Source organism: Pinus tabuliformis, chromosome 4_1 (assembly GCF_031772625.1).
Source record: "Pinus tabuliformis cultivar Carrire ecotype Pingquan chromosome 4_1, CPIR1, whole genome shotgun sequence".
Classification (NCBI taxonomy): domain Eukaryota; kingdom Viridiplantae; phylum Streptophyta; class Pinopsida; order Pinales; family Pinaceae; genus Pinus; species Pinus tabuliformis.
This window is the reverse complement of record NC_142303.1, coordinates 339,721,140-339,737,015: the sequence shown is the minus strand read 5'-3', so window position 1 is coordinate 339,737,015 and position 15,876 is coordinate 339,721,140.

Below are 15,876 nucleotides of genomic sequence, written 5' to 3'. Positions count from 1 at the left end.
TCATTTACGCTGCTCCTTATCAAACCATTTTCTTCTTCTTCTTCTTGATCTATCTGCAAGTTCTATTCAACCTCTGTCTCACTCATTTACCCTCCAACTCTCTCATTTCCCACATAGCTCCATCTCCTTCAACTTTCGTTGGTTCCATCCTTCCAATCATCAAACCATTGCATACACCCTTCCTTCATCTGATTTTCCAGCTCCTGAGCCATCATCAGGTCCATCTCCATCTCACTTAGCCTCCCACACCACTCCAACACTCCATCATCTCCCAAAACCTCCACAGCCAATCATCCTGTAGAATTGCACAGCCATCCTGTAGAAACCAGAGTATCCTGTATGATCCCCTGCAGACTTCCTGTAGGAGGCCACTCACTTGGTTGCCGAGCTTCTGAATGTGAGGGACCTCTGTGGATGGATGCTAAGGATCCCTAGGGACCTCTCCTAGCCTCCCCAACCTGTCCCACGCTTTCCTTCCTTCTCCATCCCATCTGCACCACCAAACCCTAGTTAGCACAAAATCACAATCATTCCACACACTTAAAGGAAAAATACAAAAACATGTCTTTCATGATGCAAGTAGTTTAGATCCATGCATTTGCACATATTAGAGGTGACAGCAGCCTTGGTTGAAGTTTCATTCACACTCTTTGCATTATAGAGGTTAGACTAGTTAAATTAGGGTTTCCTAGGTTTACATGCTTTGATTTGCTTTCAGTTGAGTTTGTCAAGTAGAGTAGCTTTCCTTTGAGCATAGCTTTCGTCCATCAGTTAGCAAGCTTCTTCTGAGAGCCTATAGAAGTTGGCTTGAGCCCTAGCGGACTTGTGCCAGCTGACCAAGTGACAGCTGCGACAAGAGCTAGTACTTGTCCATATAGCACCGTCGCTTCCAAGTTTGTACGAACTACCGGGTTGATAAAATAAGAGACAGGAAGCCCCAGGAGTTGTAGCATTATTGCTACAATACTGGAGCTCACCACCTGCATCGTTTGTCCATGGTTCATGGCTTCATCTGTTCGGCATCTGTGGGGAGTTAACTAGTGCCTCATTCTCAGTTCTTATCGCTCTTTGATTTTTAATGACTGTAATTGAAAAACTTTCGATTCATAGGGTTAATGAATGGTTTCTACTAGCCAGAATCGACACAAGGTCCCTCAGGTTCAACGAGGGATGGTGGTTTCCAACGCTGGTTTAACGAAGGTAAGCTTCTGACCAACAATCTTCCCCACTTATAGTTTGCCATTGTCATATGGTGTCTAACCTGGTGAAGGGTTTTGTGTACTGCAAGTGGGTGGCTCACAGGAGGAATTCTCCAAACCTAGGTAAGGAGGAATTTCTCATATTTATTCTTGTTACAATTTAAAATCATTACAAACATCTTCTCACAAGTTCTGAGAATTACTGTGACGTTTATGCAGGTAAACTATTGTTGCTGTCAGGGTACTTTTGTGTTTTAAGCTCGCGTCTCCAGGGTCCCTGCAAACTCATTTTATTCGTGATTTGTCAGTAGTTGGATCATATCTATACGAGCTCTCTAAGTTGACTGTTTTCGATTTTGGTTGTCTGAAGCAATTTTGCTCTAATGGAAGGCTTAGCCTATTTTTACCGTCTTCATGTCTTTAATTTAAAAGGTTATAAGAGAGGCTTAGATTGTCATCCTCAGAAAATCTGTGTATTTTTGAAGATAAGTTTCAGGGTTTGTCTTTTGAGACTCATGAGTCTGCGACTGTAATTGTAAGTTATTTGTAATTAAGAACCCCTGGAAGACCGAAAATTAGAGGGATTGATAACTCGAGGCCTTTCAGCCCTTTCTTCAATTTAAACCCTCAGTATTTAATTTTTGTGAAACTGTTTCGTTTTATTCCTATAGATACATGCAACTATTTTGTTGTTCCATTATGTCGGCCTTGGCTCTATTGCCGCTTGCTGGAAGATGATTGATGATTGTGAAAACGATTATGATGCCATCCGGTCGAGAATGCTAATTTGCTTCTTGTTTTTCTTCTCTGATATAATTAGTTAACTGTTGGTTAAAGATTTGTCTCCTCTTTATTGTTTATTCGATTTCCTTACTGTTTGAACTGGAATAATGATTCTCGGTCTTTGTCGAGAGAGGAGATTCCGCTTTTAGGTTTTTAATAGATCCTCTGTTATCAATTTATAAATATAATTCGACTCCATCATAGAGGATTACTCCACCAGATTTTAGAAATGTCATACTTATGTTATGAATGACTGTATCAAATTCTAATAATGCAGTTGCATGTCTTTGTAACTCGACGGTAATTACTTTTCACAGTATACCTTCTGTTTGTTAAAGAAATTGGTTATTACAGTATATCTCTTGTTTGTCTAAGAGAATAGTTTATTACATTATATTTCTTGTTCATCAAAGAGAATAGTTTGTTACAGTATATTACTTGTTTGTTAAAGATAATACTTTATTACAGTATATCACCTGTGGTCAAAGAACATAATTCAAGCATAACTCCCTTATGGGCGTCTGTTCCATAATGCTACCTATGCATTATTTTGGTAGAATGATCATGTGGTAAGCCTATATTTTTATTCATTCAAGGTTAAGCCTTACTACTCTACTGTGTGTTACTGGATAAATATTCTATTTGCCTATAGTCTTATAAGCAAATATTTTTCTATAAACTAATATCAGATTTTCTTCAAAAGAAATCTATGATACTTATCTGATCTTAATTGTCAATATGTAAATCCAGATTTATCTCGAAAATCTCTCCTCCTAGCCACAGGCCTGGTGATCACATCCAGGCTCTCCCCCGAGCACTTTCTCTATTTCACTTGGATCATATCCAGCTACAGTTGGTGCCTTGGGCCTCAGGACTTCATTGTCCATCCTCAAGTCCTGCACTCTGTTTTGTTGTAGTTGAGTGACTTCCCACTGGTTTGTTTTTCCCCAGCTCTAGGATAGCCCCCATTTTCCTTATTTTCCCCTCTCTATTCCCTTTCTAGGGCAGGGGTGTGTAACTGTTTCTTTTAATTATAGTAAACAATTTAATTTTATTAACAGGTTAGAATTCCTAATTAATCATAAATTAGGTAACAAATTGTACTCAGGATTTCTAGCCTCAGTCATTGTCATAATATAAAAGAAATTAATGCAGAAAAATATAAAACTAAATTCAATAACTACAATAATTCCTTCATGGAGCCTAGGGCGTTGCATTTTCAAAATACATTTTATAAAAATAAACATATCTATAATAATTATAATATATTATTTTTATATTTACATCTAACCATATATAATGAATATCATAAAAATTAACAATATATCAATTATATTTATATACAAATAACAAGAAATTTTAATAAATACACTTACAAGGAGTTGTTATTGCTCACAATTTTTTATGTTTTCTTTAACACTTTCATAACTAGGAGTAAAAATGTATATGTGAAGACTTAGTTATATAATTGTACTTAATAAGATTCATTTTAACCACATATGCAACAAGGGTTGAGAAAGATCAAATCTCATGGGGTGCAAAAAAATGTAAAAATTGAATAAATTTTTTGCACCTCTACAGATTTGATCTCACTCGAATATATATATATATATATATATATATATATATATATATATATATATGATGATGATGATGATGATGATGATGATGATGGTTAACATCCACTAAGACCAAACTTTGGTCTATTGGACCTAAAGAATCGAATTATTTAGTTTGATTTAGGATTTAATTCCTATGCTTAAAAGGCTTGGAGAGAAGCTTCCCGAGCTCACTGTAATTTTGACATCGTAAAAGACTAGGAAGGTCAGTATTGTAACAAAGATTTTGAAACTGAGATCTAATGTGGTTGTACATAGGGCACTCTAAGAGGAAGTGATTTTCATCCTTGATGTTCGTATTCTCATAGAGATGGCAGAACCTTTCCATCCATGGTGTTTTAGGAACTGCCCAAAGACCTGTTTCATTATGGAGCTCATGAGAGTTTCTTTTAATCTTGGCTATATTAATTTTCTTCTTTAAGCTAGTTAAAACAGAGAGATATTTTTTATCTTCTAGGTTGGGGTTGATGACCTCCTTATAATATCTTAATTTTCTTTTAGCTGCTAAATCTTTCTCACACCACATTTTTTCTTTGAACTTAGAAGTAACAATATTTTTAATGTTATTAATGTTTTGCAATGCAACATTCTTGTCGATCTCCCAATGGCTTAACCAGGCCTTGGTGTCTTTATACCAACCTTAATTGAGCCTTAGGTGGTTTTGGCTGGAATTTAAAGCTAGCTTAGGAAGCCTATGGTCTCCTATGTTATTGAGTTTGTGCTTGTACAACAGTGGCCTAGTCATAGCTAGGCTCTCAATAGGGGAAAGACCCACTTCTATAAGCAGAATAAGATAGGGTGTGTTACTTTTAATTTTGAGGTTATACGTTATAAAACGCTTTTGGCTTTGCTCAATCTTTCTCCAGGATTCTCTAGAGATGCTACAAACCCAAACCTCACATCCATATAAGATAACCGGAGTGACTAAAGTTTCAAAGAGGAACTTCTTTCTATCCCACATTACGAGGTTTGCCATTTTACAATTATTTTCAAGGCCAAAATAAGTTTTCCATCCCCCATCCCCATTAATCCTTTTCTCAATGCTATAGTTCTAGTTGAGATTGTGATATATATATATATATATATATATATATATATATATATATATATATATATATATATATATCTATAGGCATTTCATATGGACATCATAATATTTTATTTAACCTTAATTTAACCAAGCTATTTTTTTCCCTTAAAATTATGGAAATTCTAGTAAGATTTTGATAAATTTTGGCAAGGATTTTTGTAAATCCAAATTACAACTATCAAACTTCAAAAAACGTTAACTCAAATTTGAACATAGACAAAATTGTATATTTGACTTCATTTCACTTTTATCTGATTGTAATTGTTTAATAAAAAATCAATAAAAAAATATTAATAATAAATTCAAATAATTATCAATTCAAATAACTATATAAATAAACAACTCCACTTTTAATATTTATATTTTTTAAAAACATTTATTTATAATTATTATTTTAATTCTTTATTATTTTTACTTTAATTTAACTATTATAAAAACATAGTACTAAACACATGCTACATGTTACAGTTATTTTTTTTAATAAAAAATCAATACATAGGTATATAATCATTTTATGTTAATTACAAGGTTTATTTTGTCAACTCATTTAACTTGTCGTGTCCGGTCTGAATCCTTCGAAAGGTCATTAATGGATAATTTACTAACTTTGACTAAAAAATTTAGTAACGAATTTATGCGTTGTTAATTGCATTCTCAAACATCTTTCCCACCGAATGGAAAGGTCGCTTTAACAATGGCATAATTGCAGTGTTTAAATAAAATTTGATGTTTATAAAATTTTTGTCATTTAATTTATTTTAGTATGATATTGATTTCTTTAATTAAATTTGTAAATGTTATATAAAATATTAAAGATATATCTATATATAGTTTTACATTTTTTCTTAAAATTTAAAATAATAATATTTATTACATATTTTTTTAAGTGGGGAGGTGAGTCCCATTACAAGCTATATAGAGCCCATATAATCACAATTATTCACATTATATTATATTTATGTCATATGTACATGAAACAGGATTGACATGTAGCTCTCGTAGTAATGAAGCAGAATAGTGATCACAATATGCTGCAGGAGCAGCCTACATGCACCGAGAATCGATCGCGGGTGGGGAGGCGGCAAGCCATCCGTCTTACCACACCGGCTACATGACCACGTGCTATATTTATTACACTTACACATTACATTTATTGATTTTATAAATATTAATAAATTAAAATACTTATGGATTTAAACAACAAATAATTATATAAATAAAATAACTCATCTTTTATATTTATATTTTTTACGATAGATAACATTTATTCCAGCCAAAACCACCTAAGGCTTAACCGAGGATGGCATAAAGACACAAGGCCCTGGTTAAACTATTGGGAGATCAATGAGAATGATGTTTTGCAAAAGATAAATAACATTAAAGGTATTGTTACTTCTAAGTTCAAAGAAAAATTGTGGTGTGAGAAAGATTTAGCGTCTAAAAGAAAATTAAGTTATTATAAGAAGGTCATCAACCCCACCCTTGAAGATCAAAAGTATCTCTCTATTTTAACTAGCTCAAAGAAGAAAATTAATATAGCAAAGATTAGAACGAATTCTCATGAGCTCCATAGTGAAACAGGTCGTTGGGCAGTTCCTAAAACACCATGGACGGAAAGGATCTGCCATATTTGTGAGAATAGGAGCATCGAGGATGAAAACCACTTCCTCTTAGAGTGCCCTGCATACAACCACATTAGATCTCAATTTCACAATCTTTGTTACAATACTGACCTTCCTAGCCTTTTACAATGCCAAAATTATAGTGAACTCGGGAGGCTTCTCTCCAAGCTTTTTGAGCATAGGAATAAAATCTTAAATCAAAATAAATAATTTGTCTATTTAGGTCCGATAGATCATTATTTGGTCTCAGCAGACGTTAACCATCATCATCATCATCATCATTATATTAATTTTATATTTTATATTTTATATTTTGATTTAATTATTAATTATTCTTTACATAAAAACAAATACTAAACAATAATAATACCTATTACACTTATTTATTTCCTAAAAAATCAATACATATGTATATATAATCATCATTTTATGTCACGCCATCGCTTTGATTTTGTCAACTCATTTAACTGTCGTGTCCCGCGTGCATCCTTCGAAAGGTCATTAATGGATAATCTGATAACTTTGACTATATAATTGGATAAAGAATTTGTGCTTTGGTAATTAGTCTTTAATAAAATAACCATTGATTCTTTGGATTCTCGAATATCTTTCCTGGCCAATGGAAAGGTCGCTTTTACAGTGGCGTAATTGCAATGTTTAAATGAAATTGGTTGTTTATCAAATTTTAGTCATTTAATTTATTTTATTATCATATTAATAATTTTTAAATAAATTTGAAAATGTTATATAAAATATTAAAAAATATGATTTGGAGTTTTACTTTTCATTGAGATTGATATATTTTATAAAATTTTAAAAGTAAAAAAAAATTCAGAATTTTTCTTTTAGGCAATTTAATGTTATATTTAAAATGTATTTAGAAAAGTGTTCTAAATTCATCATAATTTTTTTAATTTGTAAGGTTATGAAAATTGTTAGTGTCAAAAATATTTTGAAAAATAGATTCAATAGGATGAGCAATTTAAGAAAAAATGATTTTCATTTTCAATTTTTTAGTGTCCCAAATATGACAAACTCTTTCATCCTATTGTGTTTTGGAAATTGGTCAAAGTCTAGTGTCACAATAAATCTCATGAGAATTTGCTCCTATTTTAACAATGTTCATTTTCTTCTTAATATTAATCAAGAAAGTGATGTAATTTTGATTTTTGAGATTAGGCTTGATCACCTCTTTATAATATTTTAGTTTTATTTTCTTCCTCTAACTCTTTATCACGCCACACTTTCTTCTTAAAATTTGAAATAATAATATTTTTTAATCACATACTCTAACTAATAGGAAAAACGACCATTTTCTACCATTTTTTCTCATCAATTTTGTTCAAAATATGGTACAAATTTTTAAAAATCATAATTTTAAGTTGTTTAATTTGCGAAGATGGAGTGCCTTAGAGTTTTTCAAGGTGCTGAATCCATTAATGAATTCAAAAGTGTATCACAATCTAGCTAAAGATTATATTGTCACATTCGTTCAAAAAACCATTTTGTCTATTAGATTACACATTTTTTATTATTATCCTTATAATATTATCCTTAAATTTTGATGTAATAATATTTTTAGCATCATCTTTATTCTACAAAATGACCTTTCTTTTTTTTCAATGGTAGGTTAGGAGTTAGAATTGGGCATCTTTATGCAATCCTACTTAAATCTAGAGAGTCAAATTAGAATTAGAAGCAATTTTAAGAAACACTTTTCCTTCTATATTGTTGAAAAATATATTACAAATCTTGTGCTTTAAAAATATATATACCTAATAACTTTATGATTTACACATTACAATTATAAAAATATTTGAAATGTGTTTCTTATATAATGATAAAATATGATTACATAAAATAATTTTCATATTGATATTAAATAAATAGATATATAAAGTTTTTTATTAATTTAATTTAATTCGTTATTAAAAAAAATTGATTAAATTTAAAAAAAATAATTATTTTTTAAATATATTTAAAAAATTATATAAAAATTTAAAAACTATTCTATTGACAGATTAAAAATAAAAGTATTTTAATATTCTTAAATTATAATTATAGAAAAATACCTGCAATATAACACAAGTAGTACATAGTGATAATAAAATATGACTTATAAAATACTTGCAACGAATTTTATTTTATTTGATATTATGTGATGTTTTTTTTCTCGGTAAAGCTAGCTAATCTATTATATTATATACAGGTAAACATTACATGCAAAAAGACAGGCCGTCCAGGGCCAACTGTGGCACCTTGGATAGCTTTGCTTGACACAAAATTCGCCCTCGCAGGGGCAGCACCTCCAGGATATACCAAAACTTATGACACAGAGTTGATCCCAGACAGTAATGAAACGGCCCGCGCAGGGGCTTCCAACAAAAGACTCATAGTAGACCTTGCCATGACGCATAACAGACAGACAAAAAATATGAAAAAGAACTGAAAGTATATAAACATAGAAATGTAGCATAGTCCAGATACCAGCCGAGACCTCTAACCTATACCAGTCCCGAGAGAGAGAAAAGTAAGCCGTAGAGTGCCTCTGGGGATTAATCTTCAGGCTCTTCCTCAATGATGTAGCTCTAGCCTTGGCCTTCAGGGATGCCTTCCCACAATGCCAAAGGATCCTTCGCAGTGGCCGACGGTTCCTGCTCTGGAGGTCGGGGAGGGGCTTGCTGAAGCTCCTTCCCTGAATTGCCCTTTTCAATTGGTGGCTGCAGCACTGGACTTTCCTCACGATTTCCCTCTGGAAGTATCTCAGCCGAAACTGGTTGCTTTCCATCTTCATTCCCCTCAAGAACCTTCGTAAAGAGAACTGAGATATGAGCGCTAATGCCTACATTTTCCCGCGAGCTGCCCAGGGTGAAAACAACTGAGCCGAATGCTAGAAGCACTGACTCTCCTCCATTGGAGCTGCCGACCTTCAAGAACTGACTGGCTGGAATTGGTGTGGCTCCCGCCCTCCTGTAGCAGTAGCAGCAGCAACAGTGATGGTGTACATCCGCTGCAGGGGGGCGTGAAGATGCACCACGCCCAGGTCCCCTCCTACTCGGCTGTCTTTCACGTAGTCGCGCCATATTTTCCGTGGCTCCTTCAACTTGCTCCAGGACCGAGCTAGTAGGCTTGAAGTCTCTGCTCTCACTGCCAATTGAGTGCAGTCCCCGAATTGATTCAAGGCAGAGCTCAACTGCCCATAAACCGCGCACAGGATTAGCAAGCAGGAGGCGAACTTCGCCCAAGTGAATGCCTTCACTCTTCGCATCAATTGCGCTCCATTTTCCCTCAGAATTCTGTTCCCACCTGAGGCATTCTCCAAAGTCGAAATGGCTATTTGCAATAGCAGTGGCTGCGTTTTGAAGGAGAAGAGCGTCCCCCGGACGACATTCCTCCAGAGCCTGCACCACACAAACCTTACATTGCGTATGAGCCTGCAGTGATCCGTCACCCTTATAAATTCTTGCAACATTCCCTCGATAGGAGCTCTCCATAACTGCTCCCTGCAACAACAGCTCTTCACCTGGCGTAGCATTGAATGCCAAGAGCTCAGGCTGTTGATCTTCATACCTCGGCGGCAGCGTGCAATAACTGTTCCGCGTTAACACGGGGCGGCACATGCTGGGCATGTGGCTCGTCCCTGGCTGACGTGCTAACTCCCGCATCCGGGGGATATTATGTGATGTTAAAAACTCTTATCAAATTAATATTTTTGGAATGAGTATTTAAATTACTGTAGGCGCTTTTATATTAACCTTAAGTGGATGGAGTGTTTGTTAATTTTTTATTTTTTTAAATTGATGATGGGATTAAATGTGGAGAGAATATGTGAAACAGGTGTTTTTATTGACAATTGTAGTGATTTGAGTGGGGAAAATTATATTTAAACTAGTATAATCATATTAATAAATGTGGTTAATATACAACGTAGGCATCAACTTAATATATGCTATAATTTAAACTCAATATTATAAATCGTCAATCCTAATATTAAATATTAATATATTAATAACGCATTAAGAAAATATTGTATTAATAAATATTAATATATTAATTAATATTAAACCCAAGGGATTTATACTATAAACCTTAAGGAGTAATATTGTAAGTCCAAGGGAATAATATTAAACGCAAAGGATAATTATTATAGGTCCTTTGGATTAATATTATAAAACCAAAGGATTATTGATATTATTGATAAAAAACCCAAGGGAATAATAGTAAACCCTAAGAATATGAACCCGTAGATTAATAAACCCAAGGGCTTGATATTATAAATCCATGAGATTAATACTAAAACCCCAATGGATTATAAACCAAACAAAATAATATTAAACCCAAGAGATTAATATTATAAACCCAAGGTACATAAAACCTAAGATAAATATTATAAACCCTAAAATAAGCATGGTTGAGCATGATTGACTATGGTTCATCTCCATATTGAGACAATCCTTGCCACAGTACGATGTTGAACTATGGCTAACCATGGGTGACAATGTTTGACCATGATTGATTTTCATATCGATACAATATTTGCTACAATGCAACATTGGACTATGGTAGACCATGGTTGATTTTCATATTGAGACAATCTTTGTCACAATGCAATGTTTGACTATGGTTGACCATGATTGATTTTATAAAACATGGTGACCAAGATTGATCATGGTTCACCATGATTCATATTATTAACCCAATATATTATAAATCCAAGAGAATAATAGTAAACTCAAGGTAATACTATAATCCCAAGGTATATAAACCTTAGGATAAATATTATAAACCCTTAAATAGACATGGTTGACCATTGTTGACCATGCTTGATTTTCATAATGAGATAATATTTGTCACAATGCAACATTGGACCATGGTTTACCATGGTTGGCCGTGATTTACCATGGTTGACCATGATCAATATTATAAATCGAATGGAATATGAATGGATTAATACTAAAAACCTAAGGGAAAAATATTAAACTCAAGGGAATAATATTAAACTCTAGGAATATGAACCCTTAGATTAATAAACTAAAGGGAATAATATTAAGTCCTAGGAGTATGAGCATGTTGATTAATAAACCCAATGGATTACTATTTTAAACCCAAGGGATTAATACTAAAACCCCAAGGAATTATGAACACAACGAAGTAATATTAAACCCAAGGGATTAATATCATAAAACTAAGGTCTATAAACCCTAAGATCAATATTATGAACGCTAAAATAAACATGGTTAACCATGGTAGATTTTTGTATCAAGGCAATCCTGGTCACAATGTGACATTGGACCATGGTTAACCGTGTTGATTTTCATAGTGAGACAATTTTTATAACAATGTGACATTGCACAATGGTTGGCTATGATTGATATTATAAACCCAAGGTATATAAACCCTAAAATAAATATTATAAACCCTAAAATAAACATGGTTGACCATGGTTGATTTCCATATTAAGACAATCCTTGTCACAATGCAAAGTTGGACCATGGGTGACCATGCTTGACCATGCTTGATTTTTATGTCAAGACAATATTTCTTACAATGCAACGTTGGACCATGGTTGACTCTGGCTGATTTTTATATTGAGATAATATTTGTCACAATGCGGAATTCAACCATGGTTGACCATGGTTGTCTATGGTTGACCATAGTTGACCATGATTGATATTATAAACCCAAGATGTTGATATTATAAACACAAGGGAAAAATGTTAGACCCAAGGGACTAATATTACAAACCCAAGGTATAAAAACCCTCAAATAAATATTATAAACACTAAAATAGACATGGTTGACCATGACTGATTTTCATATTGAGACAATCCTTATTACAATATGACATTGGACCATGGTTGATTTCCATATCAAGAAAATCTTTGTCATGATGCGACGTTCGATCATGGTTGACCATGATTGACTATGGATGATCATGTTTAATTTTATAAAACATGGTTGACCAAGATTGACCAAGGTTGACCATGATTGACTAAACCCAAGGGACTAATATTATAAACCCAAGGTAATAAACCCTAAGGAAAATATTATAGACACTAAAATAAACATGGTTTACCATGGTTGATTTTCATATTGAGAGAATCCTTATCATAATGTTGGACCATGGTTGACCATGATTAATTTTCAAATTGCGAGGATGTTTTGTTACAATGTGACATTAGACCATGGTTAACAATGGGTGGTATTATAAATCCAAGGGAATAATAAACCCTGAGGATTAATACTAAAAACACAAGGGATTGTAAACCTAAGAAAATAACATTAAACCCTAAGAATATGAACCCTTAGATTAATAAGCCCAAGGGACTGATATTAAACCTAAGGGATAAAAATTATAAACCCAAGGTATATAAACCCTAAGATAAATATTATAAACCCTAAAATAAACATGGTGGACCATGGTTGATTTCCATATTGAGACAATCCTTATCACAATGCGACGTTGGACAACGGTTGACCATGATTGAATTCATAAAACATGGTTTCCCATGGTTGACCATGATTGAACATGGTTCACCATGCTTCATATTATAAACCCAAGGGAATAATAACCCCTAGGGATTAATACCAAAAACCCAAGAGACTATAAACCTAAGGGAATAATACTAAACCTTAGGAATATGAAGCCTTAGATTAATAAACCCAAGGGATTGATATTATAAACCATAGGGGATAATAAACCCAAGGGATAAAAATTATAAACCCAAGGTATATAAACCATAAGATAAATATTATAAACCCTAAAATAAAAATGGTTGAGTTATATATTGAGATGATCCCTGTCACAATATGACTTTGGACCATGGTTGACGATGACTTATTTTCATATCGAGACAATCTTTATCACAATGCAACGTTGGACCATGGTTGACCATGATTGATTTTCATATTTAGACAATCTTTGTCACAATGCGACATTTGACCATGGTTGACCATGATTGATGTTATAAACCAAAGGGATTGATATTATAAACCGAAAGGAATAACAAACCTAAGTGATTAATACTAAACACTGAAGAGATTTTGAAGCCAAGGGAATAATATTAAACCCAAGGGACTAATATTATAAACCCAAGGTATATAAACCTTAAGATAAATATTATAAAAACTAAAATAAACATGGTTTACCACAGTTGATTTTCATATTGAGAAAATCCTTGTCACAATGTGATGTTGGACCATTAATGACCATGGTTGATTGTCATATCGAGACAATCTTTGTCACGATGCAAAATTTGACCATGGCTTACCATGATTGACCATGTTTGATTTTATAGAACATGGCTGACCATGATTAACCATGGCTAATCATGGTTGACCATGATTTTCCATGGTTGATGATTGTTGTTGAACATGATGAAAGAGACTTTATTCAAGGTTGATCTTGGTGATGAAATTCAACCATGGTTAATCATGGTTGACCACATTGACCATGGTTTCTCATGGTTGACCATAAAGACATTAACCATGGTTGACCATATTCAAGCATGATTAACCATCGTTGATCATGGTCCACCGTAGAGACATTGATTAACCAAAATGACCATGGTTGATGATGGTTAAGAGAAATTTCAATCTTTGATTTGTTATCTACTATTAAGAACATTTTATAATATTTCATAAAGTTTAAATTCCTACTATCCACCTTTAGTTATTGATAAATATATTCAAATATTGGAGACTGGATTATAAAATAAACAAACATACTGTAGTAAATATTTTATGAATATCCAATAAAGATTAAATTTCGTTAATCTACTATCATTATTAAATTTAAAATCAATTTTGGAGACTGAATTATAAAATAAACAAACATATTCAGGTAAATATTTATTAATATTCAATAAAGATTAAACATATTGAAGTAAATATTTTCTGAATATTTAATAAAAATTAAATATCCTTCATTTACTATAATTATTAAATTAAAAATCAATTTCAGAAACTAAATTATAAAATAAACAAACATATTTAAGTAAATATTTTATTAATATTCAATTAAAATTAAATTTTTTTCATTTACTATAATTATTAAATTAAAATTTTAAATACCTTATTCTAAAATAGTTATAGATTTCAAGTTGAAATTTTAAAATTTAACTGAAGTGTTTTTATAATATTAATAATACATTGAAGTAATGATAAATTTGTAACCCCGCAAGGGCCTTCAGGCCCGAGGTTAAAATATTAACCCCGTGTTAAATTTGTAACCCCACAAGGGCCTTCCGGCCTACGCTTAAAGTATTAATTTGAATATTATATTTGAATGTATTATTAATATACAAATTTTAATATAATAAAAAAAGTGACTATAATAAAAAATAATATTTTTATATTAAATTTATGATTTAAATAATACGAATTTATAGTTATAAAGAAAGTTATTGTTTTTTTTTGTAAGCTAAGGAATTTCTATTATCTACAGCAAACTGAAAAATACATACTAAGGAACCTCAATCCGCCCATATGGGAAACCGGATCTGTTGGTTCCTCTTCATAAGCATTCGATACTGTTTTTCTTTTTACATAATGTCAGAAAAACTTACAAGACATTAAACCTTTGTAATCAGAATGTTTTCAGAGATTGTTCTTTCTAAGATCTACTAAAAGACCTATCTTCACTACTGGTTGTTGTGACATGCAATCAAATTCCCAAAAACAGAGGAGTAGCATCAAAAATCAAAACGAGAGAGTTAACTAGCCTCTCAAATCTCCGCACTTCCCCTTTTGATTTCATTGTTGTCTTTGGTTTTCACCAACTCCTTCAGCATCTCCCGTATCTCCTTAATCTGTTCATTCTGTTGACACATTATACCTTCACCATTAGCCATCTCCTTTCTTGCTTCCATCGATTCCTGAGCCATCTCCATCATTTCTGCAACGACTTGTTCCATTGCCTTGGCCAAAAGGTGCTTCAGGACCCAGTAAGTGTGAAGAGCTCGATGGTATAGGGTTAGTCTACCTCTGGTATTGCCTGGATGAGGCATCTGGGATTTCCACTCTTCCATCTCAGGGTCCGACGGTTCTTCCAGGACTCTGTTTTCCATGACTTCAATGATTTTTCGAATGTCTTCATTCGTTTCTTGATTGTAAGCCTGCTCTGCCTCATGAACCATCCTACAGATAGATTTCCTTCCCCTTTTTCGCCTTCCCTGAGGCTGGTTTCCCTCCTCTCCATTGTTTTCTTGCCAGGGTCGGATAAAGAAAGTTATTGTTAACAAAGTTTCCAAGTGTCTAGTTTATAAAGATTAGTGATTTGGACTTAAAAGCATGACAATCTACGAGAGTGATATAGTAATGAAGAGGATATCAATTGATCTTAGCATAAAGTTTCAAAGAGCTAAGAGTGCCCACAGTGCCATTATTGGGGTCGATTTCCATGGGGCATGTCATGTAGACGAGGCTGAATGTAATCACAAACTCCAACACTTGAGTACTGACCACCCCCATGCCCAAAGACAACAAGAACACCCTCGATGGCTTGAATCGATGTCACCAAGATTGTTTGACACTACACCTCGTCAGACGAAGTAAGAAAGAAA